Genomic DNA, 21858 nt, shown 5'->3' with positions numbered 1-21858 from the left:
TAGATTTTCGAATCCGACGCAAAACTGACAGTTAATCGTAAGGTTCAGAACCTCTTAATGGAACACACAAATTGCGTCGCGATACAATACATCGTCCTCCGGCCGACCTGTCTCCAAGGGTCTATTGCTGCCTCGGGCACCGTATGGTCGATCTCCTGTGAGTCTAGATTTTCGAATCCGACGCAAAACTGACAGTTAATTGTAACGTTCAGAGCCTGTTAATGACGATGGAACACACAAATCCCGTCGCGATTCAATACATCGTCCTCCGGCCGACCTGTCTCCAAGGGTCTATTGCTGCCTCGGGCACCTTATGGTCGATCTCCTGTGAGTCTAGATTTTCCAATCCGACGCAAAACTGTCAGTTAATTGTAACGTTCATTAACAGGCGTTAATGACGATGGAACACACAAATCGCGTCGCGATTCAATACATCGTCCTCCGGCCGACCTGTCTCCAAGGGTCTATTGCTGCCTCGGGCACCTTATGGTCGATCTCCTGTGAGTCTAGATTTTCGAATCCGACGCAAAACTGACAGTTAATTGTAAGGTTCAGAGCCTGTTAATGACGATGGAACACACAAATTGCGTCGCGATTCAATACGTCGTCCTCCGGCCGACCTGTCTCCAAGGGTCTATTGCTGCCTCGGGCACCTTATGGTCGTTCTCCTGTGAGTCTAGATTTTCGAATCCGACGCAAAACTGACAGTTAATTGTAACCTTCAGAGCCTGTTAATGACGATGGAACACACAAATTGCGTCGCGATTCAATACATCGTCCTCCAGCCGACTTCTCTCCAAGGGTCTAGTGCTGCCTCGGGCACCTTATGTTCGTTCTTTTGTGAGACTAGATTTTCGGATCCGACGCAAAACTGACAGTTAATTGTAAGGTTCAGAGCCTCTTAATGACAATGGAACACACAAATTGAGTCGCGATTCAATACATCGTCCTCCGGCCGACCTGTCTCCGAAGGTCTATTGCTGCCTCGGGCACCTTATGGTCGTTCTTCTGTGAGTCTAGATTTTCGAATCCGACGCAAAACTGACAGTTAATTGTAACGTTCAGAGCCTGTTAATCACGATGGAACACACAAATTGCGTCGCGATTCAATACATCGTCCTCCAGCCGACTTGTCTCCAAGGGTCTAGTGCTGCCTCGGGCACCTTATGGTCGTTCCTCTGTGAGTCTAGATTTTCGAATCCGACGCAAAACTGACAGTTAATTGTAAGGTTCAGAGCCTCTTAATGACAATGGAACACACAAATTGAGTCGCGATTCAATACATCGTCTTCCGGCCGACCTGTCTCCAAGGGTCTATTGCTGCCTCGGGCACCTCATGGTCGATCTCCTGTGAGTCTAGATTTTCGAATCCGACGCAAAACTGACAGTTAATTCTAACGTTCAGAGCCTGTTAATGACGATGGAACACACAAATTGCGTCGCGATTCAATACATCGTCTTCCGGCCGACCTGCCTCCAAGGGTCTATTGCTGCCTCGGCACCTTATGGTCGTTTTCCTGTGAGTCTAGATTTTCGAATCCGACGCAAAACTGACAGTTAATTATAACGTTCACAGCCTGTTAATGACGCTGGAACACACAAATCGCGTCGCGATTCAATACGTCGTCCTCCAGCAGACTTGTCTCCAAGGGTCTAGTGCTGCCTCGGGCACCTTATGGTCGTTCTTCTGTGAGTCTAGATTTTCGAATCCGACGCAAAACTGACTGTTAATTGTAAGGTTCAGAGCCTCTTAATGACAATGGAACACACAAACTGCTTCGCGATTCAATACATCGTCCTCCGGCCGACCTGTCTCCAAGGGTCTATTGCTGCCTCGGGCACCTTATGGTCGATTTCCTGTGAGTCTAGATTTTCGAATCCGACGCAAAACTGACAGTTAATTGTAACGTTCATAGCCTGTTAATGACGATGGAACACACAAATCGCGTCGCGATTCAATACATCGTCCTCCAGCCGACTTGTCTCCAAGGGTCTAGTGCTGCCTCGGGCACCTTATGGTCGTTCTCCTGTGAGTCTAGATTTTCGAATGCGACGCAAAACTGGCAGTTAATTGTAAGGTTCGGAGCCTGTTAATGACGATGGAACACACAAATTGCGGCCGACCTGTCTCCAAGGATCTATTGCTGCCTCGGGCACCTTATGGTCGATCTCCTGTGAGTCTACATTTTCGAATCCGACGCAAAACTGACAGTTAATTGTAACGTTCAGAGCCTGTTAATGACAATGGAACACACAAATCGCGTCGCGATTCAATACATCGACCTCCAGCCGACCTGTCTCCAAGGGTCTAGTGCTGCCTCGGGCACCTTATGGTCGTTCTCCTGTGAGTCTAGATTTTCGAATCCGACTCAAAACTGACAGTTAATCGTAAGGTTCAGAGCCTCTTAATGACAATGGAACACACAAATTGCGTCGCGATTCAATACATCGTCCTCCGGCCGACCTGTCTCCAAGGGTCTATTGCTGCCTCGGGCACCTTATGGTCGATCTCCTGTGAGTCTAGATTTTCGAATCCGACGCAAAACTGACAGTTAATTGTAACGTTCAGAGCCTGTTAATGACGATGGAACACACAAATCCCGTCGCGATTCAATACATCGTCCTCCGGCCGACCTGTCTCCAAGGGTCTATTGCTGCCTCGGGCACCTTATGGTCGATCTCCTGTGAGTCTAGATTTTCCAATCCGACGCAAAACTGTCAGTTAATTGTAACGTTCGGAGCCTGTTAATGACGATGGAACCCACAAATCGCGTCGCGATTCAATTTATCGTCCTCCGGCCGACCTGTCTCCAAGGGTCTATTGCTGCCTCGGGCACCTTATGGTCGATCTCCTGCGAGTCTAGATTTTCGAATCCGACGCAAAACTGACAGTTAATTGTAAGGTTCAGAGCCTGTTAATGACGATGGAACACACAAATTGCGTCGCGATTCAATACGTCGTCCTCCGGCCGACCTGTCTCCAAGGGTCTATTGCTGCCTCGGGCACCTTATGGTCGTTCTCCTGTGAGTCTAGATTTTCGAATCCGACGCAAAACTGACAGTTAATTGTAACCTTCAGAGCCTGTTAATGACGATGGAACACACAAATTGCGTCGCGATTCAATACATCGTCCTCCAGCCGACTTGTCTCCAAGGTTCTAGTGCTGCCTCGGGCACCTTATGTTCGTTCTTCTGTGAGTCTAGATTTTCGAATCCGACGCAAAACTGACAGTTAATTGTAAGGTTCAGAGCCTCTTAATGACAATGGAACACACAAATTGAGTCGCGATTCAATACATCGTCATCCGGCCGACCTGTCTCCAAGGGTCTATTGCTGCCTCGGGCACCTCATGGTCGATCTCCTGTGAGTCTAGATTTTCGAATCCGACGCAAAACTGACAGTTAATTGTAACGTTCAGAGGCTGTTAATTACGATGGAACACACAAATTGCGTCGCGATTCAATACATCGTCTTCCGGCCGACCTGTCTCCAAGGGTCTATTGCTGCCTCGGGCACCTTATGGTCGATCTCCTGTGAGTCTAGATTTTCGAATCCGACGCAAAACTGACAGTTAATTGAAACGTTCAGAGCCTCTTAATGACGATGGAACACACAAATTGCGTCGCGATTCAATACATCGTCCTCCGGCCGACCTGTCTCCAAGGGTCTAGTGCTGCCTCGGACACCTTATGGTCGTTCTCCTGTGAGTCTAGATTTTCGAATCCGACGCGAAACTGACAGTTAATTGTAACGTTCAGCACCTGTTAATGACGATGGAACACACAAATCGCGTCGCGATTCAATACATCGTCCTCCAGCCGACTTGTCTCCAAGTGTCTAGTGCTGCCTCGGGCACCTTATGGTCGTTCTTCTGTGAGTCTAGATTTTCGAATCCGACGCAAAACTGACAGTGAATTGTAACGTTCAGAGCCTCTTAATGACGATGGAACACACAAATTGCGTCGCGATTCAATACATCGTCCTCCGGCCGACCTGTCCCCAAGGGTCTAGTGCTGCCTCGGACACCTTATGTTCGTTCTCCTGTGAGTCTAGATTTTCGAATCCGACGCGAAACTGACAGTTAATTGTAACGTTCAGCGCCTGTTATTGACGATGGAACACACAAATTGCGTCGCGATTCAATACATCGTCCTCCAGCCGACTTGTCTCCAAGGGTCTAGTGCTGCCTCGGGCACCTTATGGTCGTTCTTCTGTGAGTCTAGATTTTCGAATCCGACGCAAAACTGCCAGTTAATTGTAACGTTCAGAGCCTCTTAATGACAATGGAACACACAAATCGCGTCGCGATTCAATACATCGTCCTCCGGCCGACCTGTCTCCAAGGGTCTAATGCTGCCTCGGTCACCTTATAGTCGATCTCCTGTGAGTCTAGATTTTCGAATCCGACGCGAAACTGACAGTTAATTGTAACGTTCAGCACCTGTTAATGACGATGGAACACACAAATCGCGTCGCGATTCAATACATCGTCCTCCAGCCGACTTGTCTCCAAGTGTCTAGTGCTGCCTCGGGCACCTTATGGTCGTTCTTCTGTGAGTCTAGATTTTCGAATCCGACGCAAAACTGACAGTTAATTGTAACGTTCAGAGCCTCTTAATGACAATGGAACACACAAATCGCGTCGCGATTCAATACATCGTCCTCCGGCCGACCTGTCTCCAAGGGTCTATTGCTGCCTCGGTCACCTTATAGTCGATCTCCTGTGAGTCTAGATTTTCGAATCCGACGCAAAACTGACAGTTTATTGTAACGTTCAGAGCCTGTTAATGACGATGGAACATACAAATCGCGTCGCGATTCAATACATCGTCCTCCGGCCGACTTGTCTCCAAGGGTCTATTGCTGCCTCGGGCACCTTATGGTCGATCTCCTGTGAGTCTACATTTTCGAATCCGACGCAAAACTGACAGTTAATTGTAACGTTCAGAGCCTGTTCATGACGATGGAACACACAAATTGCGTCGCGATTCATACATCGTCCTCCGGCCGACCTGTCTCCAAGGGTCTAGTGCTGCCTCGGACACCTTATGGTCGTTCTCCTGTGAGTCTAGATTTTCGAATCCAACGCGAAACTGACAGTTAATTGTAACGTTCAGCACCTGTTAATGACGATGGAACACACAAATCGCGTCGCGATTCAATACATCGTCCTCCAGCCGACTTGTCTCCAAGTGTCTAGTGCTGCCTCGGGCACCTTATGGTCGTTCTTCTGTGAGTCTAGATTTTCGAATCCGACGCAAAACTGACAGTGAATTGTAACGTTCAGAGCCTCTTAATGACGATGGAACACACAAATTGCGTCGCGATTCAATACATCGTCCTCCGGCCGACCTGTCTCCAAGGGTCTATTGCTGCCTCGGGCACCTTATGGTCGATCTCCTGTGAGTCTAGATTTTCGAATCCGACGCAAAACTGACAGTTAATTGTAACGTTCAGAGCCTGTTAATGACGATGGAACACACAAATCCCCTAGCGATTCAATACATCGTCCTCCGGCCGACCTGTCTCCAAGGGTTTATTGCTGCCTCAGGCACCTTATGGTCGATCTCCTGTGAGTCTAGATTTTCGAATCCGACGCAAAACTGACAGTTAATTGTAACGATCAGAGCCTGTTAATGACGATGGAACACACAAATCGCGTTGCGATTCAATACATCGTCCTCCGGCCGACCTGTCTCCAAAGGTCTAGTGCTGCCTCGGGTACCTAATGGTCGTTCTCCTGTGAGTCTAGATTTTCGAATCCGACGCAAAACTGACAGTTAATTGTAAGGTTCAGATCCTGTTAATGACGATGGAACACACAAATTGCGTCGCGATTCAATACATCGTCCTCCGGCCGACCTGTCCCCAAGGGTCTAGTGCTGCCTCGGACACCTTATGTTCGTTCTCCTGTGAGTCTAGATTTTCGAATCCGACGCGAAACTGACAGTTAATTGTAACGTTCAGCGCCTGTTATTGACGATGGAACACACAAATCGCGTCGCGATTCAATACATCGTCCTCCAGCCGACTTGTCTCCAAGGGTCTAGTGCTGCCTCGGGCACTTTATGGTCGTTCTTCTGTGAGTCTAGATTTTCGAATCCGACGCAAAACTGACAGTTAATTGTAACGTTCAGAGCCTCTTAATGACAATGGAACACACAAATCGCGTCGTGATTCAATACATCGTCCTCCGGCCGACCTGTCTCCAAGGGTCTATTGCTGCCTCGGTCACCTTATAGTCGATCTCCTGTGAGTCTAGATTTTCGAATCCGACGCAAAACTGACAGTTAATTGTAACGTTCAGAGCCAGTTAATGACGATGGAACACACAAATCGCGTCGCGATTCAATACATCGTCCTCCGGCCGACCTGTCTCCAAGGGTCTATTGCTGCCTCGTTCACCTTATGGTCGTTCTCCTGTGAGTCTAGATTTTCGAATCCGACGCAAAACTGACAGTTAATTGTAAGGTTCAGAGCCTGTTAATGACGATGGAACACACAAATCGCGTCGCGATTCAATACATCGTCCTCCGGCCGACCTGTCTCCAAGGGTCTATTGCTGCCTCGGGCACCTTATGGTCGATCTCCTGTGAGCCTAGATTTTCGAATCCGACGCAAAACTGACAGTTAATTGTAACGTTCAGAGCCTGTTCATGACGATGGAACACACAAATTGCGACGCGATTCAATACATCGTTCTCCGGCCGACCTGTCTCCAAGGGTCTATTGCTGCCTCGGGCACCTTACGGTCGATCTCCTGTGAGTCTAGATTTTCGAATCCGACGCAAAAGTGACAGTTAACTGTAACGTTCAGAGCCTGTTAATGACGATGGAACACACAAATCGCGTCGCGATTCAATACATCGTCCTCCAGCCGACTTGTCTCCAAGGGTCTAGTTCTGCCTCGGGCTCCTGATGGTCGTCCTTCTGTGAGGCTAGATTTTCGAATCCGACGCAAAACTGACAGTTAATTGTAAGGTTCAGAGCCTCTTAATGACAATGGAACACGCAAATCGCGTCGCGATTCAATACATCGTCCTCCGGCCGACCTGTCTCCAAGGTTATATTGCTGCCTCGGGCACCTTATGGTCGATCTCCTGTGAGTCTAGATTTTCGAATCCGACGCAAAACTGACAGTTAATTGTAACGTTCAGAGCCTGTTAATGACGATGGAACACACAAATCGCGTCGCGATTCAATACATCGTCCTCCGGCCGACCTGTGTCAAAGGGTCTATTGCTGCCTCGGTCACCTTATGTTCGTTCTCCTGTGAGTCTAGATTTTCGAATCCGACGCAAAACTGACAGTTAATTGTAAGGTTCAGAGCCTGTTAATGACGATGGAACACAAAAATCGCGTCGCGATTCAATACATCGTCCTCCGGCCGACCTGTCTCCAAGGGTCTATTGCTGCCTCGGGCACCTTATGGTCGATCTCCTGTGAGTCTAGATTTTCGAATCCGACGCAAAACTGACAGTTAATTGTAACGTTCATAGCCTGTTCATGACGATGGAACACACAAATTGCGTCGCGATTCAATACATCGTCCTCCGGCCGACCTGTCTCCAAGGGTCTATTGCTGCCTCGGGCACCTTATGGTCGTTCTCCTGTGAGTCTAGACTTTTGAATCCGACGCAAAACTGACAGTGAATTGTAAGGTTCAGAGCCTGTTAATGACGATGGAACACACAAATTGCGTCGCGATTCAATACATCGTCCTCCAGCCGACTTGTCTCCAAGGGTCTAGTGCTGCCTCGGGCACCTGATGGTCGTTCTTCTGTGAGGCTAGATTTTCGAATCCGACGCAAAACTTACAGTTAATTGTAAGGTTCAGAGCCTCTTAATGACAATGGAACACACAAATCGCGTCGCGATTCAATACGTCGTCCTCCGGCCGACCTGTCTCCAAGGATCTATTGCTGCCTCGGGCACCTTATGGTCGATCTCCTGTGAGTCTAGATTTTCGAATCCGACGCAAAACTGACAGTTAATTGTAACGTTCAGAGCCTGTTAATGACGATGTAACACACAAATTCCGTCGCGATTCAATACATCGTCCTCCAGCCGACTTGTCTCCAAGGGTCTAGTGCTGCCTCGGGCACCTTATGGTCGTTCTTCTGTGAGTCTAGATTTTCGAATCCGACGCAAAACTGACAGTTAATTGTAACGTTCAGAGCCTGTTAATGACGATGGAACACACAAACCGCGTCTGCGATTCAATACATCGTCCTCCGGCCGACCTGTCTCCAAGGGTCTATTGCTGCCTCGGGCACCTTATGGTCGATCTCCTGTGAGTCTAGATTTTCGAATCCGACGCAAAACTGACAGTTAATTGTAACGTTCAGAGCCTGTTCATGACGATGGAACACACAAATTGCGTCGCGATTCAATACATCGTCCTCCGGCCGACCTGTCTCCAAGGGTCTATTGCTGCCTCGGCCACCTTATGGTCGATCTCCTGTGAGTCTAGATTTTCGAATCCGACGCAAAAGTGACAGTAAATTGTAACGTTCAGAGCCTGTTAATGACGATGGAACACACAAATCGCGTCGCGATTCAATACATCGTCCTCCAGCCGACTTGTCTCCAAGGGTCTAGTGCTGCCTCGGGCACCTGATGGTCGTTCTTCTGTGAGGCTAGATTTTCGAATCCGACGCAAAACTGACAGTTAATTGTAAGGTTCAGAGCCTCTTAATGACAATGGAACACGCAAATCGCGTCGCGATTCAATACATCGTCCTCCGGCCGACCTGTCTCCAAGGGTCTATTGCTGCCTCGGTCACCTTATGGTCGATCTCCTGTGAGTCTAGATTTTCGAATCCGACGCAAAAGTGACAGTGAACTGTAACGTTCAGAGCCTGTTAATGACGATGGAACACACAAATCGCGTCGCGATTCAATACATCGTCCTCCAGCCGCCTTGTCTCCAAGGGTCTAGTGCTGCCTCGGGCACCTGATGGTCGTCCTTCTGTGAGGCTAGATTTTCGAATCCGACGCAAAACTGACAGTTAATTGTAAGGTTCAGAGCCTCTTAATGACAATGGAACACGCAAATCGCGTCGCGATTCAATACATCGTCCTCCGGCCGACCTGTCTCCAAGGGTCTATTGCTGCCTCGGGCACCTTATGGTCGATCTCCTGTGAGTCTAGATTTTCGAATCCGACGCAAAACTGACAGTTAATTGTAACGTTCAGAGCCTGTTAATGACGATGGAACACACAAATCGCGTCGCGATTCAATACATCGTCCTCCGGCCGACCTGTGTCAAAGGGTCTATTGCTGCCTCGGTCACCTTATGTTCGTTCTCCTGTGAGTCTAGATTTTCGAATCCGACGCAAAACTGACAGTTAATTGTAAGGTTCAGAGCCTGTTAATGACGATGGAACACAAAAATCGCGTCGCGATTCAATACATCGTCCTCCGGCCGACCTGTCTCCAAGGGTCTATTGCTGCCTCGGGCACCTTATGGTCGATCTCCTGTGAGTCTAGATTTTCGAATCCGACGCAAAACTGACAGTTAATTGTAACGTTCATAGCCTGTTCATGACGATGGAACACACAAATTGCGTCGCGATTCAATACATCGTCCTCCGGCCGACCTGTCTCCAAGGGTCTATTGCTGCCTCGGGCACCTTATGGTCGTTCTCCTGTGAGTCTAGACTTTTGAATCCGACGCAAAACTGACAGTGAATTGTAAGGTTCAGAGCCTGTTAATGACGATGGAACACACAAATTGCGTCGCGATTCAATACATCGTCCTCCAGCCGACTTGTCTCCAAGGGTCTAGTGCTGCCTCGGGCACCTGATGGTCGTTCTTTTGTGAGGCTAGATTTTCGAATCCGACGCAAAACTTACAGTTAATTGTAAGGTTCAGAGCCTCTTAATGACAATGGAACACACAAATCGCGTCGCGATTCAATACGTCGTCCTCCGGCCGACCTGTCTCCAAGGATCTATTGCTGCCTCGGGCACCTTATGGTCGATCTCCTGTGAGTCTAGATTTTCGAATCCGACGCAAAACTGACAGTTAATTGTAACGTTCAGAGCCTGTTAATGACGATGTAACACACAAATTCCGTCGCGATTCAATACATCGTCCTCCAGCCGACTTGTCTCCAAGGGTCTAGTGCTGCCTCGGGCACCTTATGGTCGTTCTTCTGTGAGTCTAGATTTTCGAATCCGACGCAAAACTGACAGTTAATTGTAAGGTTCAGAGCCTGTTAATGACGATGGAACACACAAATCGCGTCGCGATTCAATACATCGTCCTCCGGCCGACCTGTCTCCAAGGGTCTATTGCTGCCTCGGCCACCTTATGGTCGATCTCCTGTGAGTCTAGATTTTCGAATCCGACGCAAAAGTGACAGTAAATTGTAACGTTCAGAGCCTGTTAATGACGATGGAACACACAAATCGCGTCGCGATTCAATACATCGTCCTCCAGCCGACTTGTCTCCAAGGGTCTAGTGCTGCCTCGGGCACCTGATGGTCGTTCTTCTGTGAGGCTAGATTTTCGAATCCGACGCAAAACTGACAGTTAATTGTAAGGTTCAGAGCCTCTTAATGACAATGGAACACGCAAATCGCGTCGCGATTCAATACATCGTCCTCCGGCCGACCTGTCTCCAAGGGTCTATTGCTGCCTCGGGCACTTTATGGTCGATCTCCTGTGAGTCTAGATTTTCGAATCCGACGCAAAACTGACAGTTAATTGTAACGTTCAGAGCCTGTTAATGACGATGGAACACACAAATCGCGTCGCGATTCAATACATCGTCCTCCGGCCGACCTGTCTCAAAGGGTCTATTGCTGCCTCGGTCACCTTATGTTCGTTCTCCTGTGAGTCTACATTTTCGAATCCGACGCAAAACTGACAGTTAATTGTAAGGTTCAGAGCCTGTTAATGACGATGGAACACAAATATCGCGTCGCGATTCAATACATCGTCCTCCAGCCGACTTGTCTCCAAGGGTCTAGTGCTGCCTCGGGCACCTTATGGTCGTTCTTCTGTGAGTCTAGATTTTCGAATCCGACGCAAAACTTACAGTTAATTGTAAGGTTCAGAGCCTCTTAATGACAATGGAACACGCAAATCGCGTCGCGATTCAATACATCGTCATCCGGCCGACCTGTCTCCAAGTGTCTATTGCTGCCTCGGGCACCTTATGGTCGATCTCCTGTGAGTCTAGATTTTCGAATCCGACGCAAAACTGACAGTTAATTGTAACGTTCAGAGCCTGTTAATGACGATGTAACACACAAATTGCGTCGCGATTCAATACATCGTTCTCCAGCCGACTTGTCTCCAAGGGTGTAGTGCTGCCTCGGACACCTTATGTTCGTTCTCCTGTGAGTCTAGATTTTCGAATCCGACGCAAAACTGACAGTTAATTGTAAGGTTCAGAGCCTCTTAATGACAATCTAACACACAAATTGCGTCGCGATTCAATACATCGTCCTACGGCCGACCTGTCTCCAAGGGTCTAGTGCTGCCTCGGACACCTTATGGTCGTTCTCCTGTGAGTCTAGATTTTCGAATCCGACGCAAAACTGACAGTTAATTGTAATGTTCAGCGCCTGTTAATGACGATGGAACACACAAATCGCGTCGCGATTCAATACATCGTCCTCCAGCCGACTTGTCTCCAAGGGTCAAGTCCTGCCTCGGGCACCTTATGGTCGTTCTTCTGTGAGTCTAGATTTTCGAATCCGACGCAAAACTGACAGTTAATTGTAAGGTTCAGAGCCTCTTAATGGCAATGGAACACACAAATTCGTCGCGATTCAATACATCGTCCTCCGGCCGACCTGTCTCCAAGGGTCTATTGCTCCCTCGGGTACCATATGGTCGATCTCCTGTGAGTCTAGATTTTCGAATCCGACGCAAAAATGACAGTTAATTGTAACTTTCAGAGCCTGTTAATGACGATGGAACACACAAATTGCGTCGCGATTCAATACATCGTCCTCCGGCCGACCTGTCTCCAAGGGTCTGTTGCTGCCTCGGGCACCTTATGGTCGATCTCCTGTGAGTCTAGATTTTCGAATCCGACGCAAAACTGACAGTTAATCGTAAGGTTCAGAGCCTCTTAATGACAATGGAACACACAAATTGCGTCGCGATTCAATACATCGTCCTCCGGCCGACCTGTCTCCAAGGGTCTATTGCTGCCTCGTGCACCTTATGGTCGATCTCCTGTGAGTCTAGATTTTCGAATCCGACGCAAAACTGAAAGTTAATTGTAACGTTCAGAGCCTGTTAATGACGATGTAACACACAAATTGCGTCGTGATTCAATACATCGTCCTCCAGCCGACTTGTCTCCAAGGGTGTAGTGCTGCCTCGGACACCTTATGTTCGTTCTCCTGTGAGTCTAGATTTTCGAATCCGACGCAAAACTGACAGTTAATTGTAAGGTTCAGAGCCTCTTAATGACAATGGAACACACAAATTGCGTCGCGATTCAATACATCGTCCTACGGCCGACCTGTATCCAAGGGTCTACTGCTGCCTCGGACACCTTATGGTCGTTCTCCTGTGAGTCTAGATTTTCGAATCCGACGCAAAACTGACAGTTAATTGTAACGTTCAGCGCCTGTTAATGAGGATGGAACACACAAATCGCGTCGCGATTCAATACATCGTCCTCCAGCCGACTTGTCTCCAAGGGTCAAGTCCTGCCTCGGGCACGTTATGGTCGTTCTTCTGTGAGTCTAGATTTTCGAATCCGACGCAAAACTGACAGTTAATTGTAACGTTCAGAGCCTGTTCATGTCGATGGAACACACAAATTGCGTCGCGATTCAATACATCGTCCTCCGGCCGACCTGTCTCCAAGGGTCTATTGCTGCCTCGGGCACCTTATGGTCGTTCTCCTGTGAGTCTAGACTTTCGAATCCGACGCAAAACTGACAGTTAATTGTAACATTCAGAGTCTGTTCATGACGATGGAACACACAAATTGCGACGCGATTCAATACATCGTCCTCCAGCCGACTTGTCTCCAAGGGTCTAGTGCTGCCTCGGGCACCTTATGGTCGTTCTTCTGTGAGTCTAGATTTTCGAATCCGACGCAAAACTTACAGTTAATTGTAAGGTTCAGAGCCTCTTAATGACAATAGCACACACAAATCGCGTCGCGATTCAATACATCGTCCTCCGGCCGACCTGTCTCCAAGGGTCTATTGCTGCCTCGGGCACCTTATGGTCGATCTCCTGTGAGTCTAGATTTTCGAATCCGACGCAAAACTGACGGTTAATTGTAACGTTCAGAGCCTGTTAATGACGATGGAACACACAAATTGCGTCGCGATTCAATACATCGTCCTCCGGCCGACCTGTCTCCAAGGGTCTGTTGCTGCCTGGGGCACCTTATGGTCGATCTCCTGTGAGTCTAGATTTTCGAAGCCGACGCAAAACTGACAGTTAATTGTAACGTTCAGACCCTGTTAATGACGATGTTACACACAAATTGCGTCGCGATTCAATACATCGTCCTCCAGTCGACTTGTCTCCAAGGGACTAGTGCTGCCTCGGACACCTTAAGGTCGTTCTCCTGTGAGTCTAGTTTTTCGAATCCGACGCAAAACTGACAGTTAATTGTAAGGTTCAGAGCCTCTTAATGATAATGGAACACACAAATTGCATCGCGATTCAATACATCGTCCTCCGGCCGACCTGTCTCCAAGGGTCTAGTGCTGCCTCGGACACCTTATGGTCGTTCTCCTGTGAGCCTAGATTTTCGAATACGACGCAAAAATGACAGTTAATTGTAACGTTCAGAGCCTGTTAATGACGATGGAACACACAAATCCTGTCGCGATTCAATACATCGTCCTCCGGCCGACCTGTCTCCAAGGGTCTATTGCTGCCTTGGGCACCTTATGGTAGATCTCCTGTGAGTCTAGATTTTCGAATCCGACGCAAAACTGACAGTTAACTGTAACGTTCAGAGCCTGTTAATGACGATGGAACACACAAATATCGTCGCGATTCAATACATTGTCCTCCGGCCGACCTGTCTCCAAGGGTCTATTGCTGCCTCGGTCACCTTATGGTCGTTCTCCCGTGAGTCTAGATTTTCGAATCCGACCCAAAACTGACAGTTAATTGTAGGGTTCAGAGCCTGTTAATGACGATGGAACACACAAATCTCGTCGCGATTCAATACATCGTCCTCCGGCCGACCTGTCTCCAAGGGTCTATTGCTGCCTCGGGCACCTTATGGTCGATCTCCTGTGAGTCTAAATTTTCGAATCCGACGCAAAACTGACAGTTAATTGTAACGTTCAGAGCCTGTTCATGACGATGGAACACACAAATTGCGTCGCGATTCAATACATCGTCCTCCGGCCGACCTGTCTCCAAGGGTCTATTGCTGCCTGGGGCACCTTATGGTCGTTCTCCTGTGAGTCTAGACTTTCGAATCCGACGCAAAACTGACAGTTAATTGTAACATTCAGAGTCTGTTAATGACGATGGAACACACAAATCGTGTCGCGATTCAATACATCGTCCTCCGGCCGACCTGTCTCCAAGGGTCTGTTGCTGCCTCGGGCACCTTATGGTCGATCTCCTGTGAGTCTAGATTTTCGAATCCGACTTACAACTGACAGTTAATTGTAAGGTTCAGAGCCTGTTAATGACGATGGAACACACAAATTGCGTCGCGATTCAATACATCGTCCTCCGGCCGACCTGTCTCCAAGGGTCTACTGCTGCCTCGGGCACCTTATGGTCGATCTCCTGTGAGTCTAGATTTTCGAATCCGACGCAAAACTGACAGTTAATTGTAACGTTCAGAGCCTGTTAATGACGATGGAACACACAAATTGCGTCGCGATTCAATACATCGTCCTCCGGCCGACCTGTCTCCAAGGATCTATTGCTGCCTCGGGCACCTTATGGTCTAGATTTTCGAATCCGACGCAAAACTGACAGTTAATTGTAACGTTCAGAGCCTGTTAATGACGATGGAACACACAAATCGCGACGCGATTCAATACATCGTCCTCCGGCCGACTTGTCTCCAAGGGTCTAGTGCTGCCTCGGGCACCTTATGGTCGTTCTCTTGTGAGTCTAGATTTTCGAATCCGACGCAAAACTGACAGTTAATTGTAACGTTCAGCGCCTGTTAATGACGATGGAACACACAAATCGCGTCGCGATTCAATACATCGTCCTCCAGCCGACTTGTCTCCAAGGGTCTAGTCCTGCCTCGGGCACCTTATGGTCGTTCTTCTGTGAGTCTAGATTTTCGAATCCGACGCAAAACTGACAGTTAATTGTAAGGTTCAGAGCCTCTTAATGACAATGGAACACACAAATTGCGTAGCGATTCAATACATCGTCCTCCGGCCGACCTGTCTCCAAGGGTCTATTGCTGCCTCGGGCACCTTATGGTCGATCTCCTATGAGTCTAGATTTTCGAATCCGACGCAAAAATGACAGTTAATTGTAACGTTCAGAACCTGTTAATGACGATGGAACACACAAATCCCGTCGCGATTCAATACATCGTCCTCCGGCCGACCTGTCTCCAAGGTTCTATTGCTGCCTCGGGCACCTTATGGTCGATCTCCTGTGAGTCTAGATTTTCGAATCCGACGCAAAACTGACAGTTAATTGTAACGTTCAGAGCCTGTTAATGACGATGGAACACACAAATCACGTCGCGATTCAATTCATCATCCTCCAGCCGACTTGTCTCCAAGGGTCTAGTGCTGCCTCGGGCACCTTATGGTCCTTCTCCTGTGAGTCTAGATTTTCGAATCCGACGCAAAACTGACAGTTAGTTGTAACGTTCAGAACCCGTTCATGACGATGGAACACACAAATTGCGTCGCGATTCAATACACCGTCCTCCGGCCGACCTGTCTCCAAGGGTCTATTGCTGCCTCGGGCACCTTATGGTCGATCTCCTGTGAGTCTAGATTTTCGAATCCGACGCAAAACTGACAGTTAATTGTAACGTTCAGAGCCTGTTAATGACGATGGAACACACTAATTGCGTCGCGATTCAATACATCGTCCTTCGGCCGACCTGTCTCCAAGGGTCTATTGCTGCCTCGGGCACCTTATGGTCTAGATTTTCGAATCCGACGCAAAACTGACAGTTAATTGTAACGTTCAGAGCCTGTTAATGACGATGGAACACACAAATCGCGACGCGATTCAATACATCGTCCTCCGGCCGACTTGTCTCCAAGGGTCTAGTGCTGCCTCGGGCACCTTATGGTCGTTCTCTTGTGAGTCTAGATTTTCGAATCCGACGCAAAACTGACAGTTAATCGTAAGGTTCAGAGCCTCTTAATGACAATGGAACACACAAATTGCGTCGCGATTCAATACATCGTCCTCCGGCCGACCTGTCTCCAAGGGTCTATTGCTGCCTCGGGCACCTTATGGTCGATCTCCTGTGAGTCTAGATTTTCGAATCCGACGCAAAACTGACAGTTCATTGTAACGTTCAGAGCCTGTTAATGACGATGGAACACACAAATTGCGTCGCGATTCAATACATCGTCCTCCAGCCGACTTGTCTCCAAGGGTGTAGTGCTGCCTCGGTCACCTTATGGTCGTTCTCCTGTGAGTCTAGATTTTCGAATCCGACGCAAAACTGACAGTTAATTGTAACGTTCAGAGCCTGTTAATGACGATGGAATACACAAATCGCGTCGCGATTCAATACATCGTCCTCCGGCCGACCTGTCTCCAAGGGTCTATTGCTGCCTCGGGCACCTTACGGTCGATCTCCTGTGAGTCTAGATTCTCGAATCCGACGCTAAACTGACAGTTAGTTGTAACGTTCAGAACCTGTTCATGACGATGGAACACACAAATTGCGTCGCGATTCAATACATCGTCCTCCGGCCGACCTGTCTCCAAGGGTCTATTGCTGCCTCGGGCACCTTATGTTCGTTCTCCTGTGAGTCTAGACTTTCGAATCCGACGCAAAACTGACAGTTAATTGTAACGTTCAGAGCCTGTTAATGACGATGGAACACACAAATCGCGTCGCGATTCAATACATCGTCCTCCGGCCGACTTGTCTCCAAGGGTCTAGTGCTGCCTCGGGCACCTTATGGTCGTTCTCCTGTGAGTCTAGATTTTCGAATCCGACCCAAAACTGACAGTCAATCGTAAGGTTCAGCGCCTCTTAATGACAATGGAACACACAAATTGCAACGCGATTCAATACATCTTCCTCCGGCCGACCTGTCTCCAAGGGTCTATTGCTGCCTCGGGCACCTTATGGTCGATCTCCTGTGAGTCTAGATTTTCGAATCCGACGCAAAACTGACAGTTAATTGTAAGGTTCAGAGCCTGTTAATGACGATGGAACACACAAATTGCGTCGCGATGCAATACATCCTCCTCCGGCCGACCTGTCTCCAAGGGTCTATTGCTGCCTCGGGTACCTTATGGTCGTTCTCCTGTGAGTCTAATTTTCGAATCCGACGCAAAACTGACAGTTAATTGTAACGTTCAGAGCCTGTTGATGACGATGGAACACACAAATCGCGTCGCGATTCAATACATCGTCTTCCGGCCGACCTGTCTCCAAGGGTCTATTGCTGCCTCGGGCACCTCATGGTCGATCTCCTGTGAGTCTAGATTTTCGAATCCGACGCAAAACTGACAGTTAATTGTAAGGTTCAGAGCCTGTTAATGACGATGGAACACACAAATTGCGTCGCGATTCAATACATCGTCCTCCAGCCGACTTGTCTCCAAGGGTCTAGTGCTGCCTCGGGCACCTTATGGTCGTTCTTCTGTGAGTCTAGATTTTCGAATCCGACGCAAAACTGACAGTTAATTGTAACGTTCAGAGCCTGTTAATGACGATGGAACACACAAATCACGTCGCGATTCAATACATCGTCCACCAGCCGACTTGCCTCCAAGAGTGTAGTGCTGCCTCGGGCACCTTATGGTCGTTCTCCTGTGAGTCTAGATTTTCGAATCCGACGCAAAACTGACAGTTAATTGTAAGGTTCAGAGCCTGTTAATGACGATGGAACACACAAATTGCGTCGCGATTCAATACATCGTCCTCCGGCCGACCTGTCTCCAAGGGTCTATTGCTGCCTCGGGCACTTTATGGTCGATATCCTGTGAGTCTAGATTTTCGAATCCGACGCAAAACTCACAGTTAATTGTAACGTTCAGAGCCTGTTAATGACGATGGAACACACAAATTGCGTCGCGATTCAATACATCGTCCTCCGGCCGACCTGTCTCCACGGGTCTATTGCTGCCTCGGGCACCTTATGGTCTAGATTTTCGAATCCGACGCAAAACAGACAGTTAATTGTAACGTTCAGAGCCTGTTAGTGACGATGGAACACACAAATCGCGACGCGATTCAATACATCGTCCTCCGGCCGACTTGTCTCCAAGGGTCTAGTGCTGCCTCGGACACCTTATGTTCGTTCTCCTGTGAGTCTAGATTTTCGAATCAGACGCAAAACTGACAGTTAATTGTAAGGTTCAGAGCCTCTTAATGACAATGGAACAAAGAAATTGCGTCGCGATTCAATACATCGTCCTACGGCCGACCTGTCTCCAAGTGTCTAGTGCTGCCTCGGACACCTTATGGTCGTTCTCCTGTGAGTCTAAATTTTCGAATCCCACGCAAAACTGACAGTTAATTGTAACGTTCAGCGCCTGTAAATGACGATGGAACACACAAATCGCGTCGCGATTCAATACATCGTCCTCCAGCCGACTTGTCTCCAAGAGTCTAGTGCTGCCTCGGGCACCTTATGGTCGTTCTCTTGTGAGTCTAGATTTTCGAATCCGACGCAAAACTGACAGTTAATTGTAACGTTCAGAGCCTGTTAATGACGATGGAACACACAAATTGCGTCGCGATTCAATACATCGTCCTCCGGCCGACCTGTCTCCAAGGGTCTATTGCTGCCTCGGGCACCTTACGGTCGATCTCCTGTGAGTCTAGATTTTCGAATCCGACGCAAAACTGACAGTTAATTGTAACGTTCAGAGCCTGTTCATGACGATGGAACACACAAATTGCGTCGCGATTCAATACATCGTCCTCCGGCCGACCTGTCTCCAAGGGTCTATTGCTGCCTCGGGCACCTTATGGTCTAGATTTTCGAATCCGACGCAAAACTGACAGTTAATTGTAACGTTCAGATCCTGTTAATGACGATGGATTACACAAATCGCGACGCGATTCAATACATCGTCCTCCGGCCGACCTGTCTCCAAGTGTCTAGTGCTGCCTCGGACACCTTATGGTCGTTCTCCTGTGAGTCTAGATTTTCGAATCCGACGCAAAACTGACAGTTAATTGTAACGTTCAGAGCCTGTTAATGACGATGTAACACACAAATTGCGTCGCGATTCAATACATCGTCCTCCAGCCGACTTGACTCCAAGGGTGTAGTGCTGCCTCGGACACCTTATGTTCGTTCTCCTGTGAGTCTAGATTTTCGAATCCGACGCAAAACTGACAGTTAATTGTAAGGTTCAGAGGCTGTTCATGACGATGGAACACACAAATTGCGTCGCGATTCAATACATCGTCCTCCGGCCGACCTGTCTCCAAGGGTCTATTGCTGCCTCGGGCACCTTATGGTCGTTCTCCTGTGAGTCTAGACTTTCGAATCCGACGCAAAACTGACAGTTAATTGTAACATTCAGAGTCTGTTGATGACGATGGAACACACAAATTGTGTCGCGATTCAATACATGGTCCTCCAGCCGACTTGTCTCCAAGGGTCTAGTGCTGCCTCGGGCACCTTATGGTCGTTCTTCTGTGAGTCTAGATTTTCGAATCCGACGCAAAACTTACAGTTAATTGTAAGGTTCAGAGCCTCTTAATGACAATGGAACACACAAATCGCGTCGCGATTCAATACATCGTCCTCCGGCCGACCTGTCTCCATGGGTCTATTGCTGCCTCGGGCACCTTATGGTCGATCTCCTGTGAGTCTAGATTTTCGAATCCGACGCAAAACTGACAGTTAATTGTAACGTTCAGAGCCTGTTCATGACGATGGAACACACAAATTGCGTCGCGATTCAATACATCGTCCTCCAGCCGACTTGTCTCCAAGGGTCTATTGCTGCCTCGGTCACCTTATGGTAGATCTCCTGTGAGTCTAGATTTTCGAATCCGACGCAAAACTGACAGTTAATTGTAAGGTTCAGAGCCTGTTAATGACGATGGAACACACAAATCCCGTCGCGATTCAATAGATCGTCCTCCGGCCGACCTGTCTCCAAGGGTCTATTGCTGCCTCGGGCACCTTATGGTCGATCTCCTGTGAGTCTAGATTTTCGAATCCGACGCTAAACTGACAGTTAATTGTAACGTTCAGAGCCTGTTAATGACGATGGAACGCACAAATCGCGTCGCGATTAAATACATCGTCCTCCGGCCGACCTGTCTCCAAGGGTCTGTTGCTGCCTCGGGCACCTTATGGTCGATCTCCTGTGAGACTAGATTTTCGAATCCGACTCACAACTGACAGTTAATTGTAAGGTTCAGAGCCTGTTAATGACGATGGAACACACAAATTGCGTCGCGAGTCAATACATCGTCCTCCGGCCGACCAGTCTCCAAGGGTCTATTGCTGCCTCGGGCACCTTATGGTCGTTCTCCTGTGAGTCTAGATTTTCGAATCCGACGCAAAACTGACAGTTAATTGTAAGGTTCAGAGCCTGTTAATGACGATGGAACACACAAATTGCGTCGCGATTCAATACATCGTCCTCCGGCCGACCTGTCTCCAAGGGTCTACTGCTGCCTCGGGCACCTTATGGTCGATCTCCTGTGAGTCTAGATTTTTAAATCCGACGCAAAACTGACAGTTAATTGTAACGTTCAGAGCCTGTTAATGACGATGGAACACACAAATTGCGTCGCGATTCAATACATCGTCCTCCGGCCGACCTGTCTCCAAGGATCTATTGCTGCCTCGGGCACCTTATGGTCTAGATTTTCGAATACGACGCAAAACTGACAGTTAATTGTAACGTTCAGAGCCTGTTAATGACGATGGAACACACAAATCGCGACGCGATTCAATACATCGTCCTCCGGCCGACTTGTCTCCAAGGGTCTAGAGCTGCCTCGGGCACCTTATGTTCGTTCTCCTGTGAGTCTAGATTTTCGAATCCGACGCAAAACTGACAGTTAATTGTAACGTTCAGCGCCTGTTAATGACGATGGAACACACAAATCGCGTCGCGATTCAATACATCGTCCTCCAGCCGACTTGTCTCCAAGGGTCTAGTCCTGCCTCGGGCACCTTATGGTCGATCTCCTATGAGTCTAGATTTTCGAATCCGACGCAAAACTGACAGTTAATTGTAACGTTCAGAGCCTGTTAATGACGATGGAACACACAAATTGCGTCGCGAGTCAATACATCGTCCTCCGGCCGACCTGTCTCCAAGGGTCTATTGCTGCCTCGGGCACCTTATGGTCGATCTCCTGTGAGTCTAGATTTTCGAATCCGACGCAAAACTGACAGTTAATTGTAACGTTCAGAGCCTGTTAATGACGATGGAACACACAAATTGCGTCGCGATTCAATACATCGTCCTCCAGCCGACTTGTCTCCAAGGGTGTAGTGCTGCCTCGGTCACCTTATGGTCGTTCTCCTGTGAGTCTAGATTTTCGAATCCGACGCAAAACTGACAGTTAATTGTAACGTTCAGAGCCTGTTAATGACGATGGAATACACAAATCGCGTCGCGATTCAATACATCGTCCTCCGGCCGACCTGTCTCCAATGGTCTATTGCTGCCTCGGGCACCTTACGGTCGATCTCCTGTGAGTCTAGATTCTCGAATCCGACGCAAAACTGACAGTTA

The sequence above is a fragment of the Schistocerca nitens genome, chromosome 10 (genome assembly GCF_023898315.1).
Source record: "Schistocerca nitens isolate TAMUIC-IGC-003100 chromosome 10, iqSchNite1.1, whole genome shotgun sequence".
Taxonomy (NCBI): Eukaryota; Metazoa; Arthropoda; class Insecta; order Orthoptera; family Acrididae; genus Schistocerca; species Schistocerca nitens.
This window is presented reverse-complemented; position numbering follows the sequence as displayed.